Source organism: Carettochelys insculpta, chromosome 1 (assembly GCF_033958435.1).
Source record: "Carettochelys insculpta isolate YL-2023 chromosome 1, ASM3395843v1, whole genome shotgun sequence".
NCBI lineage: Eukaryota > Metazoa > Chordata > Testudines > Carettochelyidae > Carettochelys > Carettochelys insculpta.
This window is the reverse complement of record NC_134137.1, coordinates 87,553,790-87,574,524: the sequence shown is the minus strand read 5'-3', so window position 1 is coordinate 87,574,524 and position 20,735 is coordinate 87,553,790. Positions and strand designations below refer to the sequence as shown.

Below are 20,735 nucleotides of genomic sequence, written 5' to 3'. Positions count from 1 at the left end.
CTAGCCTCTCCCCATGTGGGACCCGATCCAAGCCCCTAATCATCTTAGTCGCCCTTTTCTGTACCTTTTCTAATGCCAATGTATCTTTTTTGAGGTGAGGAGACCACATCTGCACGCAGTACTCAAGATGTGGGCGTACCATAGTTTTATATAGGGGAAGTATGATATCTTTTGTCTTATTATCGATCCCTTTTTTAATAATTCCTAACATCCTATTTGCTTTACTAACTGCCGCTGCACACTGCGTGGATGTCTTCAGAGAACTATCCACTATAACTCCAAGATCCCTTTCCTGATCTGTCGTAGCTAAATTTGACCCCATCATGTTGTACGTGTAATTTGGGTTATTTTTTCCAATGTTCGTTACCTTACACTTACCCACATTAAATTTCATTTGCCATTTTGCTGCCCAATCACTCAGTTTGCTGAGATCTTTTTGTAGTTCTTCACAATCTGTTTTGGTTTTGACTGTCCTGAACAACTTGGTGTCATCTGCAAACTTTGCCACCTCACTGCTTACCTCATTTTCTAGATCATTGATGAACAAGTTGAACAGGATCAGTCCCAGGACTGACCCCTGGGGAACACCACTAGTTACCCCCGCTCCATTGTGAAAATTTACCATTTATTCCCACCCTTTGTTTTCTGTCTTTTAACCAATTCCCGATCTATGAAAGGATCTTTCCTCCTATCCCATGACCGCCTAATTTACATAAAAGCCTTTGGTGTGGGACCGTGTCAAAGGCTTTCTGGAAATCTAGGTATATTATGTCCACTGGGTGCCCCTTGTCCGCATGTTTATTAACCCCTTCAAAGAATTCTAATAGATTAGTTAGACACGACTTCCTTCTGCAGAAACCATGCTGACTTTTGCCCAACAATTCGTGCTCTTCTACGCGCCTTGCAATTTTATTCTTTACTATTGTTTCTACTAATTTGCCTGGTACTGATGTTAGACTTACCGGTCTATAATTGCCAGGGTCTCCTCTGGAGCCTTTTTTAAATATTGGCGTTATATTGGCCGTCTTCCAGTCATTGGGTACCGAAGTGGATTTAAAGGATAGGTTACAAACCACTGTTAATAACTCCGCAATTTCACATTTGAGTTCTTTCAGAACCCTTGGGTGAATACCGTCTGGTCCTGGAGACTTGTTACTATTCAGCTTATCAATTAACTCCAAAACCTCCTCTAACGTCACTTCAATCTGGGAGAGTTCCTCAGATTTGTCACCTAAAAAGGCTGGCTCAGATTTAGGAACCTCTGTAACATCCTCAGCCGTGAAGACTGAAGCAAAGAAATCATTTAATCACTCCGCAATGGCACTGTCTTCCTTGATCGCTCCTTTTATACCTTTATCATCCAAGGGCCCCACTGCTTCTTTAGGGGGCTTCCTGCTTCTAATGTATTTCAAAAACATTTTACTATCATTTATCATTTTTTGAATTTTTGGCTAGCTGTTCCTCAAAATCTTTTTTGGCTTTTCTTACTACGTTATGACACTTAATTTGGGAGTGTTTATGTTCCTTCCTTTTTCCTCACTAGGATTTGACTTCCACTTTTTAAAAGCTGCCCTTTTCTCTCTCACTGCCTTTTTAACATGGCTGTTAAGCCATGGTGGTTCTTTGTTAAGTCTCTTACTGTGTTTTTTTATTTGGGGTATACATTTAAGTTGGGCCTCTAGTATGGTGTCTTTAAACAGTTTCCATGCAGCTTCCAGGGATTTTAGTTTAGTTACTCTACCTTTTAGTTTCTGTTTAACTAGCTTCCTCATTTTAGTGTAATTCCCCTTCTTGAAATTAAATGCCAGAGTGTTTGACCGCTGCAGTGTTCTTCCCAACACAGGAATATTAAAAGTTATTATATTGTGGTCACTATTTCCAAGCGGTCCAGTAACAGTTACCTCTTGGACCAGATCCTGCGTTCCAGTCAGGACTAGATCGAGAATTGACTCTCCCCTTGTGGGTTCCTGTACTAGCTGCTCCCAGAAGCAGTCATTTAAGGCATCAAGAAATTTAATCTCTGAATCCCGTCCTGAGGTGACATGTACCCAATCAATATGGGGATAATTGAAATCTTCTATTATTACTGTGTTTTTTATTGTGATAGCCTCTTCAATCTCCCTTAACATTTCAGCATCACTAATCACTGTCCTGGTTAGGTGGTCGGTAATATATTCCTAATGCTATATTCATATTAGAGGAATGAATTGTTATCCATCATGATTCTATGGAACATTTTGATTCCTTTAGGATTTTTGTTTCATTTGATTCTATATTATCCTTCACATATAGTACCACTCCGCCACCCGTACGACCTGTTCTGTCTTTCCGATATAATTTATATCCTGGTATGATAGTGTCCCACTGATTGTCCTCATTCCACCATGTTTCTGTGATGCCTATTATGTCAACTTCCTCCTTTGATATGAGGTACTTCAGTTCACCCATTTTATTAAACAGACTCCTAGCATTTGTGTAAAAACACTTTAAAAAACTACCACTATTTATATGTCCGCCTTTCACAGACGCCTTGGATTTTTTTATATGCGATTGTTTCACATTTGATCTTGCCCATATATTATTTCCCACGTTCCCTATCTGACTAACTTCTAGGGCATCCCTATCTATGGAGCCTTGTGTAAGAGAAGTCTCCGTCCGATCCACGTGCTCCCCTGCACCAATCGGCTTTCCCCCACCTCTTAGTGTGGTTCACAGACAGCAGTGCTAAATTAATCAAAGGAAAGTGGAAAGGAAAAGCTGCAGCTATCCCAGCAGACAATTCCACCACACCCTTAACTAATGAGATTGACAGCTCTGCCCAACTTGCAGAGCTGGTAGCAATTAAACTTGCTTGTGAAGCTGGTGCTCACACTGTATACACTGACTCATGCTGTATGGGCAGGAGCCACCCAGTGGGTCACTAACTGGAAAAATAATAACTGGGAAATAGGAGGAAAGCCTGTATGGGGACTGGAATACTGGAAATGGCTTTATAATCATGCCACCCAGCAACCCCTAAGCATAGGACATGTGTCAGCCCACCAAAAGAACAGCACTCCAGTTGCACAGCTGAATAACCTGGCTGATGCAGCAGCTCAGATCTCTGTTACCCAGGTGGATTGGGAACACCTGTATATCTGGCTGCATGAAACTCTGGGACACACAGGAAGTGGGGAGCTGGTAAGGCAGGCACATATCAGGGGGTGGCCCCTCACCCACCAACAGGCTAGGGATTTGGCACAAGCCTGCACTACATGTGCTGAAACCAGGAGGCATATCACTAAGGGACAACGGTTTGCCACACTAAGGGATGTGAAAACACTATGGGGAACCTGGCAGGTTGATTATGTGGGACCACTGCCTGGCACCAGACAAAGGTGGAAATACATTCTCACAGGGGTGGCAGTCGTCTCAGGAATAGGGTTTGCTTACCCTACTCATTTAGCAACAGGACTGTCCACAATTATGGGACTAAACCACCTAATAGCACTTGTCCCTACACCCCAGGAAATTCAGTCTGACAATGGCTCACACTTTAAAAACAAGCCTGTCCAGGAGTGGGCTCTCCAGAATGGAATTCAATGGACCTTTCACCTCCCATACCGACCTCAGTCCAGTGGCATAGTTGAGCGATGGAATGGACTGTTAAAATACCACCTGAAGCCTATGGACAGTACCTGGGGAGACAGATTAGATACTGTGGTTCAGCGGCTTAACAACCGGCAGACCCCTAGGGGTAACCCAGTTAGCAAGGGATTCTTCCCTACAAGGAAAACCTCTCTGACTCCAGCAGCACCACTAGGAAGCTCCAAATATGCCCCTGGGGATACGGTGGTAGTTAAGCACCCCAGCCTGGGCACACACACTTGTATACTCCAGTCTTACAAAGAAAAGGGAGTTTGGATTATTGCAAACCCCCACAAGCTGCCACGAAACATATCTGAGGCTTGGATTGTATCCAAGACCTGCTGACTTTGTGCTTTCTTTCAGGAAAGGAGTTAACGAGATAACAAGCCACATAGGACTTGCAAATACACCTCAGCTCTTCACTTATCAGCCTGAGCCAATCCCGATGCACACAATAGTATGATGCCTGAATTAGCTGCCATGTTCCTCCTGATCACTATGATCTCAGCTGCACCTGAGCACCCGCTCAAAAACGCCATCCAGATCATTGCCTCTGCTGCCGGTGCTACAAACTGCTGGATGTGCACCCTGCTCAATTCCTCCACAGGACTTGGAGTTGAATTTGTTCCTTTGAACTTAAATGACTGGTGGAACAAAAGCGACGTTTTCCAGTGCAGACCAGCCTGGTTTGATGACAGCAACCCCAGCGATCACAACCTTTTAAAATGACTTTGGGAAGGGAACTTGGGGGTGGCATGGACAATGGACACCTACACTGCGGGGTCAACCTTTGGAATCTATAACAAGAACCTCTAGGGAACTGTACCCCATCTGCTTTGAGAATAAAAATGGCACAGGACCCCACCTTGGGTGGCTAAGGGATCAGCAGTGCACCCACATTGTAAGTTTTAATGAGAAATTAAAAATCTGGGATATCTATTCCAGTACAACCCACCAGAAACCCTTAAGGTGCTGGGGATATAACATCTCCCACAGTGGCACATTATTGCACAGGGATGTCACTGTTATTCCCCTAAACTTTAGTCAATACCCTGAGGGAGAAGCCTGGTACAATCATTCCCTATTCATAATTCCCACCACTAGACAAATATACAACCCCACACTGGTAACCAGTAATACCCTCCTCTCAAACCAGTGTGCCAGAGCAGACCTTTTTGCCACAGACCAAGTCCTACAGGACCTGCTGTTTGCCTTGCAGTGCACAACCGCTAATGATAGTCACTGTGCTACCCACCATATTCCAAAGAAAGGACCCGCTGGAACAGGGTAGAATAAGGGACCCTATTCCCCTATCCTAAAGAAAGAGCCAGGACTGTTTTTCATCTGTGGGCAGCAAGCCTACAAATATCTGCCACTAAACTGGATAGGGCGCTGCTCAGAAGGGCACGCTGCCCCTGGGGGACTTACTGTACACCCCCCACTTTATGGCTCCAGGTGTCACTAACCTTGGAAGTTTCTTGCACCAAATGCCAAGAAGATTTACCACAAACCCCCTTATATAGAACGCCCTACAGGTTTCCACCAGTTCACCCGTGCATTCCTGCCCTGGCTTGGAGTAGCTGAACTGGAAAAGGCACTAGTGAATGTATCTGGGCAAACAGAGCAGGCTCTGAACCATACTGCAGATGCCCTAGGCTTGCTTAACAAGCAAATACAACCAGTAGCCCCTTATGCCCTACAAAACAGAATAGCCTTAGATGCAGTTTTAGCCCAACAAGGGGGAGTATGTGCAGTAATTAACCAGACTTGCTGTTTTTATGTAAATAAATCAGGACAAATTGAAAAAGATGTACTCGCTATAAAGGGTGCTATTAAGGTACTACGTGCTGTAACTGAGGATGGGAAAAATCTCATGGCTAGATTGGCTAGCCCAACACTTAGGACTTTCATTAACTCCATTCCTTAGTACTATATTAACCATTTTACTCACTGTAATTGCTTGCTGTATACTTCTATGTATTGTTAGGCGTTTTGTGTACACAGCCGTCTCCTCTGCACAGATCCACTATATGGCATTGGCAAGTGATCCTAATCAATCCCTTGATCCAAAATTACCTAATCAGACCCTGCCAATAGGGCAGTTTTAGCTTCCTCCAAGGAGGGCAAGAGGTGCTGGCATCACCACCACCTTGTATCCTGGGACATAATAAGGCGTGTCAAGGATGTGGAATGTAGCCAGACATGAACCCCCCATTTGGCCTTTTCTTTTTCTCCCCTCCACTGGGAGAGACAGAGGGGGAAACAGGCAGCCTTTGATGTCCTGGGAATGCAGGTGCGCTGTCTCACTCAGACTCTCTACCATACACAGAAACCAGACAGTGAATGGGCTAGCTAATGGCCGCCCTTCTGGCTGATCTTGGTAATTGACATGCCTGATCACTGCCCCAGGAAGAACGGGGAATCTCTGCCCATCACCTCCAAAGGTGCCCAATTGTCCACAATTCACAGGTGCAAATTGAGCCTTGCACCTTCCCTGGGAAACCTGGGGTTTGAACACATTCCTCCCTGATTGGCCACTTGACACCAGGAAGAAGCCTACGTGACCAAAGGGGGTATAAAAGGGGTTTGGCAGCCCACCCCCCTTTGGAGTTCCAATCACCTACACCTGCTGGCCAGGTCTGGAATTGACTCCCGAGACTGGGGATGCCTGGTTCGTATCTACTTCTTCCCGAGGGATTGAGAGAAAAATTCTGGGTCACACCCCATCTATGAGGCAGGGGTAAGAATTACACCTGTATTACACTTCTTTCCTATAGGAATTGAGGGAAAGACTCTGGTTCCACCAGGTCTAAGAGGCAGGGGTGAAAATCACACCTGCAACGTGCCTTTCTTGTGTACACATTACTTGTATTAGTTTAAGCTAGCTAGTTTGTCTAAAACTTAAGTTAAACTGTGTTGTTTCCCTTTTAAAAACCACGAGTACTAACTTGTACTTTAATCATTTGTCTTAGTTAAATTGTTTCTATCTTTGTATAAATAAAAAGTAATTGTTAAAGCCTCTAGTAAGTGTAATTTTCCTCTTGCTGCTGTACCTGAACTAAAAACGCAAACCAAAGAACCCAGCCTGCCCTGGCTGCTTAGCGTAGCTGCTGGTGCGGCATCACCCCCTTTGCCCCACCGGACCTTTAGCTGGCACCTGGGCATCGGCTCACACCCGGTCATATAGAAAGAATTTTAACAGATGTAAGGTTTGAGGTATTCTGGTCACTTTTTTGATGTCAACACTATTTTACTTCCCCAACTCCCTGATAATGCACACTCTAAACTCCAAGTACCACTAACACATGAGTTTATGGCTCATTTGAAACTTTAAAAAATAAAGTCATACACCCTGTTGCAATACATTAATGAAAAAAAACTATGTTGTGGTTTCCTTTTTTATTTCATGAAGTGTACATAGGGGCTAGAATTGGCTTTGATGGGGATTTAAGAATGGTTAGGGTGGATGATCGGGGGCCCATGAATGGGCTGGGGAGAACAGTTCGGGGTCCACACGAGTGAAAAGGTTAGGAACCAAAGAACTAAGGCATTAAAATGCTGTCTAATTTCCTCTTTTTTTGTTCGTTTCAAATGTAGAAATCTTATCCATAGTTCTAAGGAAATCGTTTATTTGAATTGGGAAAAAATCCATCTTTTAAAAGAAAAAAAAAAACAAACCTGAAGTCAATTGCTTCTCTCAAAATATAGATTGTCAGTTTTCTTTTCTAAGCCTGCTATGGAGATAAATTCATGCACAGACAGACCTCTGCTCTAGAAGAGTGCTTTCTGCAGTCACCCAAGGACACAAACTTGCCTCTGAACATGCTATGTGTGCAGCCACATGTAAAATCCTCCCTTGTTCCGTCTGGCATGGAGAGCCTCCCACATTACCTGACACAAGGCGAAAGCACTCACCCACACTCTATTAGTGACTCTGCACAGGAGTACAACCATCTGCCTGAATGAGCCAAAACAGTTCTGGGAAGGGCACTGTACTCACTCTTAGAATGAGCAAGTTCCAGTGTTAAACTAAGGATTCGCCAACACTTATGGGAAGATCAACGTGCTGACACTCAATCTTCCCGAGTTCGATTTAGTGCGCAAAGTGGGAATATGCTAAATCGAACTCTCATGGCACTGCTGTCAACCCTGGTACTCCCAGCAGTCACAAGGAGTAAGGGAAATCAATGGGAGAGTTTCTCCCAACCACCTCCCACTGTATGGCTGGTAGAAAAAATTGATTTTAGGTAAGTAAGATCCAGCAATGTAATTCTCATAGCTGGATCTGCATATCTCAAATCTATTTTTCCTCTCAGTGCAGAACAGGCCACAGGTGCACGCTTTTGTCAGAAACAAGCCTGGTGCTCCTACATCCACATCAGATCTCCTATAAGAATGATACTGTTGAGGGAGCCAAATAGATGTGGCTTAAGAGAATGAGACCAGTTTGAATTCCCCACCAATAAAAGGTTTGGAAAATACCCACTGGTGGAAGAGAGAATGTTGCTCCTTTCACCAGGGACAAATGCCCCAGGGACATTCCATGCCCATGCCTAGTGCATTAAAATACCCCCCCCCCCACCACACACACACATACTGTAAGATATCTCACTATGCAGCTCACCAAAACCACAGAAAACAGTTATTTGTAACATGTATTACATTGTTCTCCTTTTCACCTGGTGTTACCAGGGCTTTTCATTTCATGGAGACAGGCTGCAGAAATCTGGAAAGCCCTGATGCAGAATATGGTCCTCTGAACTGCTGAATACATGTGCTCCTGAAATGGACTGGAAAGAACCAAACACTCACTGACTAACTTAAAACAGAGGACAGACTCAACTTACACTTGTGAGGAGGATGTTAAAGCATCTGAAGGATTTTCCTCCCACTTGGGGATATTCAGCACAAATGAGTTGTTCGGTCTCTCCACCCAAATGGCAGTACAGTGCACCCATGCTAAATTTTAAACAATCTGGGCACCTACTCAGCTGCTAATAATATTCTAGCTATCAGATTTCACTCAGCTCCCACATGTTGCTAAGAATAGAAAAGCTTCAATGGAAGCAGGCACAATTGCATGGTTACAGAATTCAGGACTTCTTGCAGCTGAATTTTTGATAATCTGAATATTTAAGTCTAAGTAGCCTCATGTTAAAGCTCAGTTCAGCTTAAACAACATTATCCTGTTATTAAAACCAATCTCCCACTTCAATTTGAGACAAAACTCAACTTACAAATTTGTTCTCTCTTAACATATTAAAAAACCCACAAATATGTTTAAACTTTGAGAGTAATGTGCCCGCTGGACTCTGTACTATGTATCATGTAACAGCATATCAGGCCATCTGTACAGTAATGGTTAAGGAATCTATCCTTCAAACACCCACTATTTATGACTACATTCTGCCTGCCCTCAAATCTGCACCCTTGCAACTTCATCAGATTGAGACAAATATTTTCATCAACATATTTGTGAAAGCTCTATCACCTCTCTGGACTGAGCAGCCACCACACTGGAATGCTAGATCATGGAATAGATTTTTCTAAAGTGAGACGGAACAGCCTTGGAATTCAAAGATTATTGCAGATTTAAAGTCTCTGTGTACTCCTCCTTACTCCCTTCCTCATTGCTATGACCTTTTGCGCCGTCCCCCAAAACTGGAACACCCTTCCACACCCATTATGCCTGCACATTTTCTTCAATCCCTTATTAAAAATGAAGAGTTATTTCTAGACACATGCAGTAAACCTAACAAAGTACAACACAGTCATTTCATCCACTTCCTCATTCTTCTCCTTTCCAACCCCTCCCTATGTAGTCATTTCAACTCGTTTGTTCACATCTTAATTTAGATCATAAGCTCTATAAGAAATCAGATCGACCTTTATCTATATAGCAAAATGCCAGGCATATCTATGATGCTGTATAGTGAAACAGCAGTGCATTACAACAGGGCCATGGCCCCAGATGATACATTCTGCCTGACAAGTTAAGTGAGCCAAGAGCCGTGGTGAAACACTACCCTATAAGCTACAAACCTTAAAGCCACAGCTAGTAGAACAACTGACTGACAGGGTTTGTAATTTCTTAAATTAATTTTAAGGTGTTTTAAAGCATGCTAGAATCTAAGTAATATTGAAGGTTAATGCCATACTACTGACTGGCTCTTATCTATATATTTTTCTTAATTATCCAGATCTGGACACCTCCTAAAGAAAAAACAGCTTCTCAGCAGAGAGATTTGCCTAGGTAGTTAAGCTGTGCGCTACCTCTACTCTTCCAGTTTACTTGGGAGACACATCATAAGGTGACATCTGCAGGCTTGCATGCAAGAGTCACCCCCACAAACTAAAGCATGTGATTTTACACCTACCAAGTTTTGCTGATTGCTTGGTGACGGAAAGCAATATGACAGGTTTCAGCCCTACCAAAATTTAATGACAAGGAAAACAGTGTTTATGAAACCACTTGAAACAAATGGGTCAATAAAATAATAGTGAAATTGTTCACAGATTTCACGAATCTCTCACTGGTGCCAATCTAGAGCTCTACCTTCGTTTTTGTCCAACAGCACCAGCAGAACACCCAACCTTCACAACAAATGCCTCCTCCTAAATACAGTAATCACTCTATTTATAAAGAGGTTGCGTTCTGGGCAACCGCCAAGTTAATCATATTTTGCATGAGCTGGGGAGGGGTTGGGGAGCAGGCAGCTGGGGGAAGTGGAGCAGCAGCTGCACGGCCCCCAGCTTTTCCTAGCTGGGGGCACACAGCTGCTTGTCCACCAATTTCTGAGAAACCTTGCCGCAAGCAGCTGTGTGCCCACCAGGTTCCCAATCTGGGGAGCCCAGGACACAGACAGCTGCTTGCAGTGCCAGTTCTCCCAGCTCCGTCAGGGACATCTCTTGAGTATTTATTGTGTAACAAGTTAAAAGATGAGAAAATGACTCAAACTTGCATGGATGATGATGAGAGCTCTCCAAATTTTGGATAGGTAGTCGAACTTTATAACATATCTGAACTTCACATTAGCACATACTACTCACTAGTTCTCTAATCAATAACAACATACATGGCTGTGTAAAGAGGAATGTTCCCAGCACCCCACTGCTCCTTTTTAAATCCTAGCTCAAATCTAATTCTTGATCTTCCCCCCCCCACCCCTCCACTCTCTTATTTGCTCACCTTGATTATCTTTTTCTGATTTGTCCTCTTTGCTCACTGTTTTTGGTTCTCTGTGTCTTACATATTGAGTCTGTTCTGGTCTGGCTATGGTCTGAAGAAGTGGGTCTGTCCCACAAAAGCTCACCTAATAAAAACTATTTTGCTAGTCTTTAAAGTGCTACTTGACTGCTTTTTGTTTTTAAATCCTGTATGCCAAGTGATGAGTCAACCATTACCCTGCCCCATTTGCAACAGTTCTTGATCTATCCCCACCACCAGCCATGCATAAATCACTATTTTGTTCATTCAGCCACACCAGCTACCTCCCACTTCACCCCCCCCCAAAAAAAATCTTGCTTAAAGATGCAGAGCAGAGACATTCCTTTTTGCCTTCCTCTGACTGTTTAGATTTGTCCGTATTGAACTGTATAAACCCTGTCTTCCAAGAATCTTACTCTAAATTTATTTTTGTGTTGACTGACTCTTGCTTCATCAGTAAATTTTCACATTTATATAACCATACTTCACTTTCCTTCCTCAAAGTCCACACAGATCCTTATGGGTTTTCTTTAATATCTACCCACATGAAGTATCCTTCCGTACAACTTCTCAGGTGTATTTTCCATATATACCACAATTTACTACTGACACAAAAAAAAGAGTTGGTCACTTGTTAATTTTGTAGATATACAAATAGGGCAGTGCAACTACCTAAATTACAGTGTTCAATTTTGTCAAATCAACCCCAACATTCAATTTTGCTGTCACCTGGCATTGTTTTGCTGACACTATATTAAGTTTAACAGTTCCTCTGAATTGGGTAAATACAACTTACATAGATTAGACTGAAAAAGAGGAAATTATTGAGGCTTTCTGGTTGGTCTGTACCTATATGTGGATTTGTTAATTGTTAGTTTTGTGGTGGGAAAGCAGGGTGAAGGAATATCCTCGTTTTCATCATGCACAAATAAAATAGCTGATTAAAAGTGCAAACTTTTAATGTTAAGCCCTCATTGAGCAGACATTACTGCTAAGATTTGAAAAAAAAAAAAACTATACCATAAGAAGTTATAAGCAGTTACTTATTTGGACTGACAATTTCTTCTATATTTTATTTGTGCAGATATACGTGGGTAAAAGAGGCAGTCAGTGGTAACTTATTAACTACTATTGTACATAGGACTACAGTAATGCTGAATACTGTTAAGTATGAACTGTTATTTGCTTCGCCGCTGGGTAGTTATGGATTTATGTACAGACAGCACAACAGTTTAACGCAGAGAGGAGAATGTTTTATATACTGTTGAAAAACCAAAATTCCTAATTCTCCAGGGATAATATATTTATTTCCAGAACTTGAAAGTGGATAGAATACTGGATTGAATAGACTTCACTAGTCAAAAAGATTCAAAGTAAGTATCCAGAAACTGGACAGTGTAATTTTCAGATCTTAATCTTATATAAATCCAGAATGTTGCCACAAACAAATGCAGGCCCTTTAAAAATGATGACAGGTATGGGAAAATTCTTGACAGAACAAGGATCTTAGAAGTCAACATGTTTTATTTAAAAAAAGGACATATTGCAGGTGAGAAAAAGACAAAAATGGTAAATAAACCATTTTTTCCTACAAGTGTCATGACACTATGATAAGGAAGACATCAAAAGCAACTCCATGATTAAGGTTGTTATTGAGATTTATCTTAACATCAATATGTAATTCTGTTTCATGTTTTAGTTGCTGAATTTAATCAGATTTGGCATAACTTCAAATTAACAAATTTGTCACATAATATTTTTGGCAAAATATTAACAAAATTTTATAGTTTCTTTTTCAGATTTTCCCTCATGTTTGAGTCACTCTAACAACCACAGATCATCATATGCAAAGTGAAAGAGAGCAAGTGAGAAAGATCAGAACACTCATGAAATGAAGACAAGCTCAAATTGAACCTTGGCTCCATAAGCAATAAAAGGCTCAGATATTTTGGTTTCAATCACTTGTGCCCAGAGTGAGTCATAAAGTGACTGACCACAAGGAAGGTATTCGAATTTCACATTGCCTTAAGTTTTCTTGTTTGCTTCCATTTATGGGCAGATATTAGGGTCAGAATGAAACATTCAACAATTCAGATTTTCATTGATTTGCCTTCTGGCCAAAAGGGAAGTTAAACCAGACGCTGTTTCTCTGAAATGGCTCATCTTGAAATCATAAACACTAAAACCATTGTGCAAACAAGAACTATGAATTATAATCCCCCCGGAAAACAGGCAGAGAACAATTATCTTGCCCCATTTTGCTTAAACAAGGAGAAAAGGAGAAAATAAGCAAATATTTTCCACACTGGCTGCAGATCTCACATGCTGATCTCAGCCCTTGCATCACCTGTGTGGAATGGAGCAAGTTAAAGCAGTAAGCATGCTGAGCTGAACTTTTGTGGTTTTAAGCCACTTTTGTAATATTTGACCTACTACATTTAATTGGTCTTTGTCATTGAGAGTTCTTTTTTCCCCCACTAGAAATATAACCATTTGCCAGTGAAACTAGTAAGCTAAAGCACTTTAGGGTAAGTGGAAGCACTTACCTCTGACCAGCCAATAAGATAAATGATGGTTTAAGCATTTGCTCCAAATGTTTAAATTTGAGGGACAGGTCTTCTGGCCAAGTTCTCAATGTCAGAAAAAGGAACATTACTCTATTGATAGAGTGAGAGAACAGGTAAAAGTCCAAGTATTTGCCGTGCAGCATGTCAGAAAGGGGTGGAGGCAGGGGGTGGGGAGAACTAGTCTGGCCATGTGCCCTGAAAGTTAGAGTTATATGAAGCAAAACTTTATGCATTGTCTGATCCCAAACAACTGGAATCAAAATGCACTGTCAGTCACCTTAGAATCTCTTATAAAGTGCAACAAAAATTATTAAACTAAATTACTAGCATGGGTAAACATACTCAGTCAAATAAATATGGATGATCTCACACCTTTGCTTGTGAAATATGTAATTTGAACCAAGAAAATGATGAAGGAATAAACACAATTAAGGAATCACAAAAAACTTAAGAGGCTATTCGCAGGTAGCCCTAGGACAGTAGTGAATACAAGGTCTTGCTCCTGTGATAAAAGGGAAGTCAAGAGTAACACTCCTACACGTGCCCCAAACTTCGAAATGGCCATGCAAATGGCCATTTTGAAGTTTACTAATGAAGCGCTGAAATGCATATTCAGCGCTTCATTAGCATGCGGGCGGCAGCGGCGCTTCGAAATTGACGAGCCTTGCCGCCAAGCGGCGCGTCCAGACGGGGCTCCTTTTCGAAAGCACGCCACCTACTTCGAAGTCCCCTTATTCCCGTGAGCTCATGGGAATAAGGGGACTTCGAAGTAGGCGGGGCCCTTTCGAAAAGGAGCCCCGTCTGGACGCGCCGCGCGGCGGCAAGGCTCGTCAATTTCGAAGCGCCGCTGCCGCCCGCATGCTAATGAAGCGCTGAATATGCATTTCAGCGCTTCATTAGTAAACTTCGAAATGGCCATTTGCATGGCCATTTCGAAGTTTGGGGCACGTATAGACACAGCCCTATTGACCTTAATGGGAGAGCAAAACAGGCCCTACATTATGAATTATGCACATTGGAATACTGGAGGAATTCACACTTTACATAGAGGCTACAATTAGTCATCTAGAAGCTTTTAGTTAAACTGATTCAAAATAAGCATAGGTCTGAGAAGCTCACTGAAGCTGAAATACAAATGTTGCTAACCTGCCCAAAAGCCAAGCTTCTGTAATGGCTTAATTCTTCACAGCCAGAGGCTAGGTGACAGACTTAGGGCTTGTCCACACTGGGAAAATATGATGGTGCACACTAGCTACCCACACTAAGACTGCCTTCGCGCACAGTAACTCAATGCATTTTGAAAGTTTAAGTTAAATGACCTATGGTCACTGATGTGCAAAAAAGTATTCTCACAGGGAGTTAATGTGGAGTAGCAAATGGCTTTAAGGTCACACACTAACTGAAGACACACTAACATCACCATGAAGATAAGCCCTTAGTATGTGGCAAGCAAGGTGGTAAAGGAAAGGAAGTACAAAAGACTTCTTCCAACAACATAAAAGTAACATTTCAAAAGGCAAAGTGGAGTTTTTGACCCAGCTATGAGCCAGGGGCATCCCAATGCTCTCACCTGGAATTACAGGCCCAGAAAGATCCAGGACTTCCATAGAAAACTGAATCAACTCATCATTTATGGAAAATTACTAACAAAATCAACCCCAGAATCTGCCAGGGGTGAGCACAGGATATTCAATGATTGGGGCCACATGCATTAAATTCAGACTTCTTTACAATTTAAATGTGGAGGGTGGGGGCCCACAGACTCTCTATCATCTTATCTTTTCCCATTTTTAGCTCAATTTTAGCTAATCAGTGGTTCATCACCCATATGCTATTGGGTGCTACTCAGTGATCCCACAATGGAAGTAACAGAGAAGTTCTTATCATCTGAAGTAATTTAAAACTTCTAAGCCAAGATCCAGCCTGATACACGGAAAAAACAGCAGATTAGTTTTATTAGATTTATAACTGTCACTCTAAGCATATCTAAAACAAAATGACTTTTCTGGAAATAACACAGGGATGCCAGCTCAGCGGCTTACTTTTCCAGGGAGCACTCTGCTTTGCAGTAGATTTGAATTAAATTCCAGTCCTGTTCTCTTACCCAGTGAACTGGAAGTGCTACTGGGGGGAATTTCAATCAGTCCAATGGGAAATAATTGTATGGTGTCACTCAGTTTCGGTCTTTAAGCCAAGTAAGGAACAAGGTTGTCTGGCTCCAGCTACAACTCACATGCTCCTTGGCCAAAACGATGAAGTGCATGAGGAAAGAATGGTATGGGAAATTCTTAGTGCCATGTCATGGATGCAGAAAAAGCTTTGGAAGAAAAGCCAATATACAATAATACATCTTGGTAAATTAATCTTAACATACATATATGAGCGCTGATTAAGTTCTCTCCTTGTGTTAATTAGGCACAAATGTTGTATTTTTAAATACAGTTGATTTACAGCCAACAAATACAAAGCACAGCAATTAGAGATGTAAAATAGTTGCTACAGCTTCCATAGACCACTCGTTCTACAAAGCATTGACTGGTTGCAAATTTATTGGTTCTTATTACGAAACTACTAAATGGAATTAAACGCTAAAAATGTATTACAATATTTGATTAATGTATTCACTTCCTGCTTCATGACAATGACCAGGTGGAGAGCTGATCCATGACATTCCCTGATCTACTTCTTTATCTTGCTCATGACAAGTAACTGACAAGAGGAACTGCAGCAGAACTGCAGCTGACATCAAAGAGGTTTCCTATCCTGGTTCCCCATTACCTATCCTCTGTCTTGTTCTCGCACCTGTGTCAATACCTCATCCTTACATAACAAAAAGCAGTCAAGTAGCACTTTAAAGATTAGCAAAATAGTTTATTAGGTGAGCTTTCGTGGGACAGACCCACTTCTTCAGACCATATCCAGACCAGAACAGCTGTTCTGGTCTGGATATGGTCTGAAGAAGTGGGTCTGTCCCACGAAAGCTCACCTAATAAACTATTTTGCTAATCTTTAAAGTGCTACTTGACTGCTTTTTGTTTTGATAGTGTATAGACTAGCACGGCTTACTCTCTGTTACTATTCATCCTTACATGTTATCCTTCACATTTGGAATATAGTCCCCCAACTGCTCACATGCTCTACTCTCCAAACTTGCAAATCCTGTCTACAAGCTTACATTTGCCTCTTCCTTACAGCATGTTGGGAGAAAAATGTGGATTTTTTTCTTTAAAATGTGATCGTCACCCCTATGCATAAACCTGCCATAACAAGCAGCTATGTGATCTTTTGATGCGCTCTCTTCTGTAAGATCTCCCAAACATCCTTCGCTTACATCCCTCACTTGTTGTTTCAAGTTATACTCATTGCGAGCTCTTTGAAGCTGAGGACATGGTTTTTACTTGTGTTGGGAGTTGGTTAGCATTTGTCCAGGCCATAGGTGGGTAAGATATGGGCCTATGGGCTGGATCAAGCTTAAACAACACTTGGACCAGGCCCATTGGCTGCATCTGGCCCACATACTATTTATATCCCATTGCTGGGGTAGCAGTAAGGGCCAGGGACCACAGGCACCCCAGGCAGCAGCATGCAGTGTGCTAGTGGCAGGGGCGGGAAGCCCTTTAGTAGCACTAATTTAAAGGATTGCAGGGCTCATGGCTCCCAGTCCCCGCAGCTACCATGCTGCCTGGCTGTTCGCACCTGGGACTCCTGTGGCTATTTTAAAAGCCCAGGGTGCCTGGCTGCATGAAGCTACCCGTGAAGTCGGATTTAAGTAGTAAGCAGGCCAGATGCTGCTCATGGATGGGATCCAGCCCATGGGCCATATCTTGCCTGCCTCTAACAGTGGTGAGTAATTTCATTAATAAGAAAGGTATGGTCCCAACACCTTTCCAAAATGTGTGGAGTAGCCCCTGGCCAAAATTATTGCCTATCCCTGGTCTAGGCTCTTGAAAAATAACCAAAATTCCAACATAGCAGATTCATCTTCATTAGCGATCTGAGAAAGATTTGGAGAGATACAGGAAGGATGTTCCAGACAGCAGGAGGAAAAGGTGTCACTGTAGCTAGACTGCATGTAGAGACTCAGAAGGAAGAGAAGAGCAAAAGGAGGAGGAATACAGAGAACTGGACATAGCTTCCTAAAAAGGAGTAACACACAAACCTCTGTTCCTTGTAGAAAATTAAACAGAATGATATTAAGACTAAATTTTTTTTTACCAATTAGTTTAGGCACCCAGAGTACTCAAAAACAGAACCCACAGTCCCCACTGTCAAGCACCTAGTAGCTCAAATTCATAATAAATCAGGTACCAATTTTAAAGTGATCAAGTAAACTTTCTCAAAAATTCCATGAGTAATAAAACTTGAAAATGTATTCATTTAACAAGTTTCTTTATATCATTCCCACTCCATCTTATTCTAGTTTACAAGAAGCCATCTCTTCTGAATAGCAAATAGTGGGAAAAATAGTGGGCATGATCACTAAATACTACTTGCAAAACCTACGCACAATTAAATGTGACCAAAAAGGGGGTGCCTCAAATATATTTGCTTTTCTGTGAAAATTCTAGAAGGAGCTCTTATTTATGCAAACAACAATATCTTGCACAGATTATTTCCACTAGCAGTGCTGGCATGCTGCTACACCCAGTGACCAATAAATCTAGCTTCTCCCTCAGTTGTTCAGTTAAAAAAGAACCCAGACATTTTAAATAATTGAGTTCATATGCACAGCCAATTTCTTGAAGATACATGTGTTAACTTTGCCTTAGTTCAATATACATTATGTGGTCTGTAGATGCCATGCAGGCAAACTATTTTAATATGATCCTATAAACCTATTACACCAAAAGCAACGAAAACCGTAACAAAATTAAAAAAAAAACCCAAGATATAGACAGACAAGCAAGTAGATTAGCTCTATAGGTTACACAGGAGACAAAAATTTCAAAATGCCCCAAACTTCTCCAGGCTTGCTATCTTTCGGCCCTTTCCTCTTCCCAAAGCAAAGTGGGTTTTCTAGGGTGCTGACAAACCTTCTCAAAGATATGTTTAGATATTTTTGAAGTTTATATAATCCAAAAGAGAAAAAATAGTCATCTCATATGGCATAGATGGTCAAGTCATCTAAAGTTCACACAAAAACAACTCAGTTTTAGATCACGTAGCTTTGTAAAATTATTTGAGTTGGTGTGAATAATTACAAAGTGGTTGAATCATGGAAAACATTTACAAATAAATTAGTGACAATCTGTGGCAAATGTTACTCCAGTCTCTGTATGAAGTAGCTGAATAATTGAACAACTTAATCATGAACATATTTTCTGTGATTAACAGGAACAAAGTTGTTTGACATAATATTCATTCATCTTCAAGAGAATAAACTGACAAAATCAGATTGGTCCATGGAGGGGTTGTACAGACAAAAATTGGCCAGGTAAGAAACACATAGGAACAGGAACAGTTAAAACTACTATTCTTGTGATGAAGTTGCATGGCCTTTCACCCTAGGAAGGGGCAGAAAGAAAAGGATGAAATGGCAAATAATATATGTAAAGCCTTGCTGCTCAGTGACCTTTGTAAGAAGTTCCATCAGCAATCAACACAAAACAAACCCACAGCCTAAACTGCAAGAAGAGTAAAATATTCTGGGTAGCAAAAGTGATTGTGATTTGCAGAGTGACAGCACTGAAGACATGTTTAATTAGTAATGCATCTCATTCTGTATTTATTCTGTCTAGGTGGGTGTGCCTTATGCTTAACCATCTGATGTGTGATCTGAAAATATCCACCCAGTGCTTAAGTTGATAAAAAAACATTTTGAAATCATACATATTACAAGAGTAAACTTATATAAGTTATGTTACAAAGTATGTAAAAATTGCTATCTACAAATAAGCAAAAAAAATCTCAGCTACTTCTGCTGATTTGTTATTGGTATTCACTAACTATAGCAAATATGTTAAAATGGTTTTATAAAAAAGTCTAAGAAAGCTAAATTTCTATGTGTTTATGACAAAAATTCTGTTTCCTGTGAGTGACTCTGAGCTGGTCACACCTACTAAAATGAACAAGTAGATCAAGCTATTTATTGCACTGGTTTTACAGAGATCTTCAAAGTCAACTATCCCTTTAGAGCATTTCACAATTGCAAGTACGTACAAACACACTGGCTCTGCTAGTGCACTAAAAATAGTAGTGCAGCCATGGCAGCACAATTAGTGGCTCAGGATAGCTGCTAGACTACATACCTAGGGGTTGGGTGGTATTTTGGTAGCTAGCCAGATTTGTTGCCCCTCATATCATGGCTACTATTTTTAGCACAATAGATTGACTGTCTCTACCCAAGCTGGGAATCCCAGCTACGTAGACAGTCACATGAATCAGAACTGAAAAACATCTTGGATGAGATTTTAAAAAGCTTAAGCGATATAATATCACAAGCCTAAAATTGTCCATGGTATTTATTCTCCTAAATCCTAAGCGCGCTTCTGAAAATCTCACGCAGCACCTAGCCCGACCCCAACTTCTGCACTAGCTACTCCAGTTCCATGAAGGTTTCTCAGTGTCCTTCTCTTTCTACCTAGTCTTTTTTTTCCCCACATGTCTTACACTGGGCTCCATCAGGCTAGATTTGCATTTGGATGCAGAAGATTACTAACTAAAATTAAGTTGGCCAGCTGCGCAACATGACTATGGAACAGCATATACTGAAAGAACAGTTAACAAAAGCCTCATTGCTTGATGTTTGTTCTGTATATAGAAATCAAACTGATCTGCACATAGCATAAAAGGCTACATTCACTGGATAATCCAACCATTTCTAATTCCTAAATTCATGTTAATGAATTATCAGTTCCTTTGAAGACCAGGAGAGAAGGAGAGAAGTTTAAAAAGTGAAAACATAAGGAGCAGTGCTTTTCTTGTGGCAATACCTGCCAGTACTCAGTACCAGCACCTCAGCAGCCCAGACATGGGATTGGCTGGGAGACGAATAAGTACAGGCGTTTTTTAAAAAAAAAAAAAAGACTACTTTGTCACTGTAAAGCAGTTGGGAAAATAGAGAAAACATGTAGGCACTCTGCATCTATTAATATTAATTTAAAATTCCATATGAGGTTAAAACAGCCATTGCCCTTCATAACCATCATATATGTAGCTTGCTCATACTTTCTCTTCCATTCTATGTAGGCTCTGATGCCACGCCTGCCAATGTGGCAGCTGTCTGATGGCTTAGTCACTGTAGTGATGAGTACTGCAAAACATTGCGAGGGTGGAACACAAGCTACAGTGTCGCTTACATAGTTTCCAGCCTAGTAAAGTAATATTGTCCAATA

The 20,735-nt window shown here is 41.4% G+C and overlaps 1 protein-coding gene across 8 annotated transcripts in view; it reads right to left on the bottom strand.

The window, feature by feature from the left end:
- Positions 1-20,735, bottom strand: part of LMO7 (LIM domain 7) — a 200,724-nt gene that overhangs the window by 81,275 nt on the left and 98,714 nt on the right. Inside the window, exon 1 of one of the 8 annotated variants that reach the window (XM_074988924.1) lies at positions 8,475-8,544. The exons of the other annotated variants lie outside the window; for them this stretch is intronic. The gene's annotated coding sequence lies outside the window, so the exon portion shown is untranslated. Of the gene's footprint in view, positions 1-8,474; positions 8,545-20,735 lie in introns of those variants that run through there. 8 annotated transcript variants of the gene reach the window in all.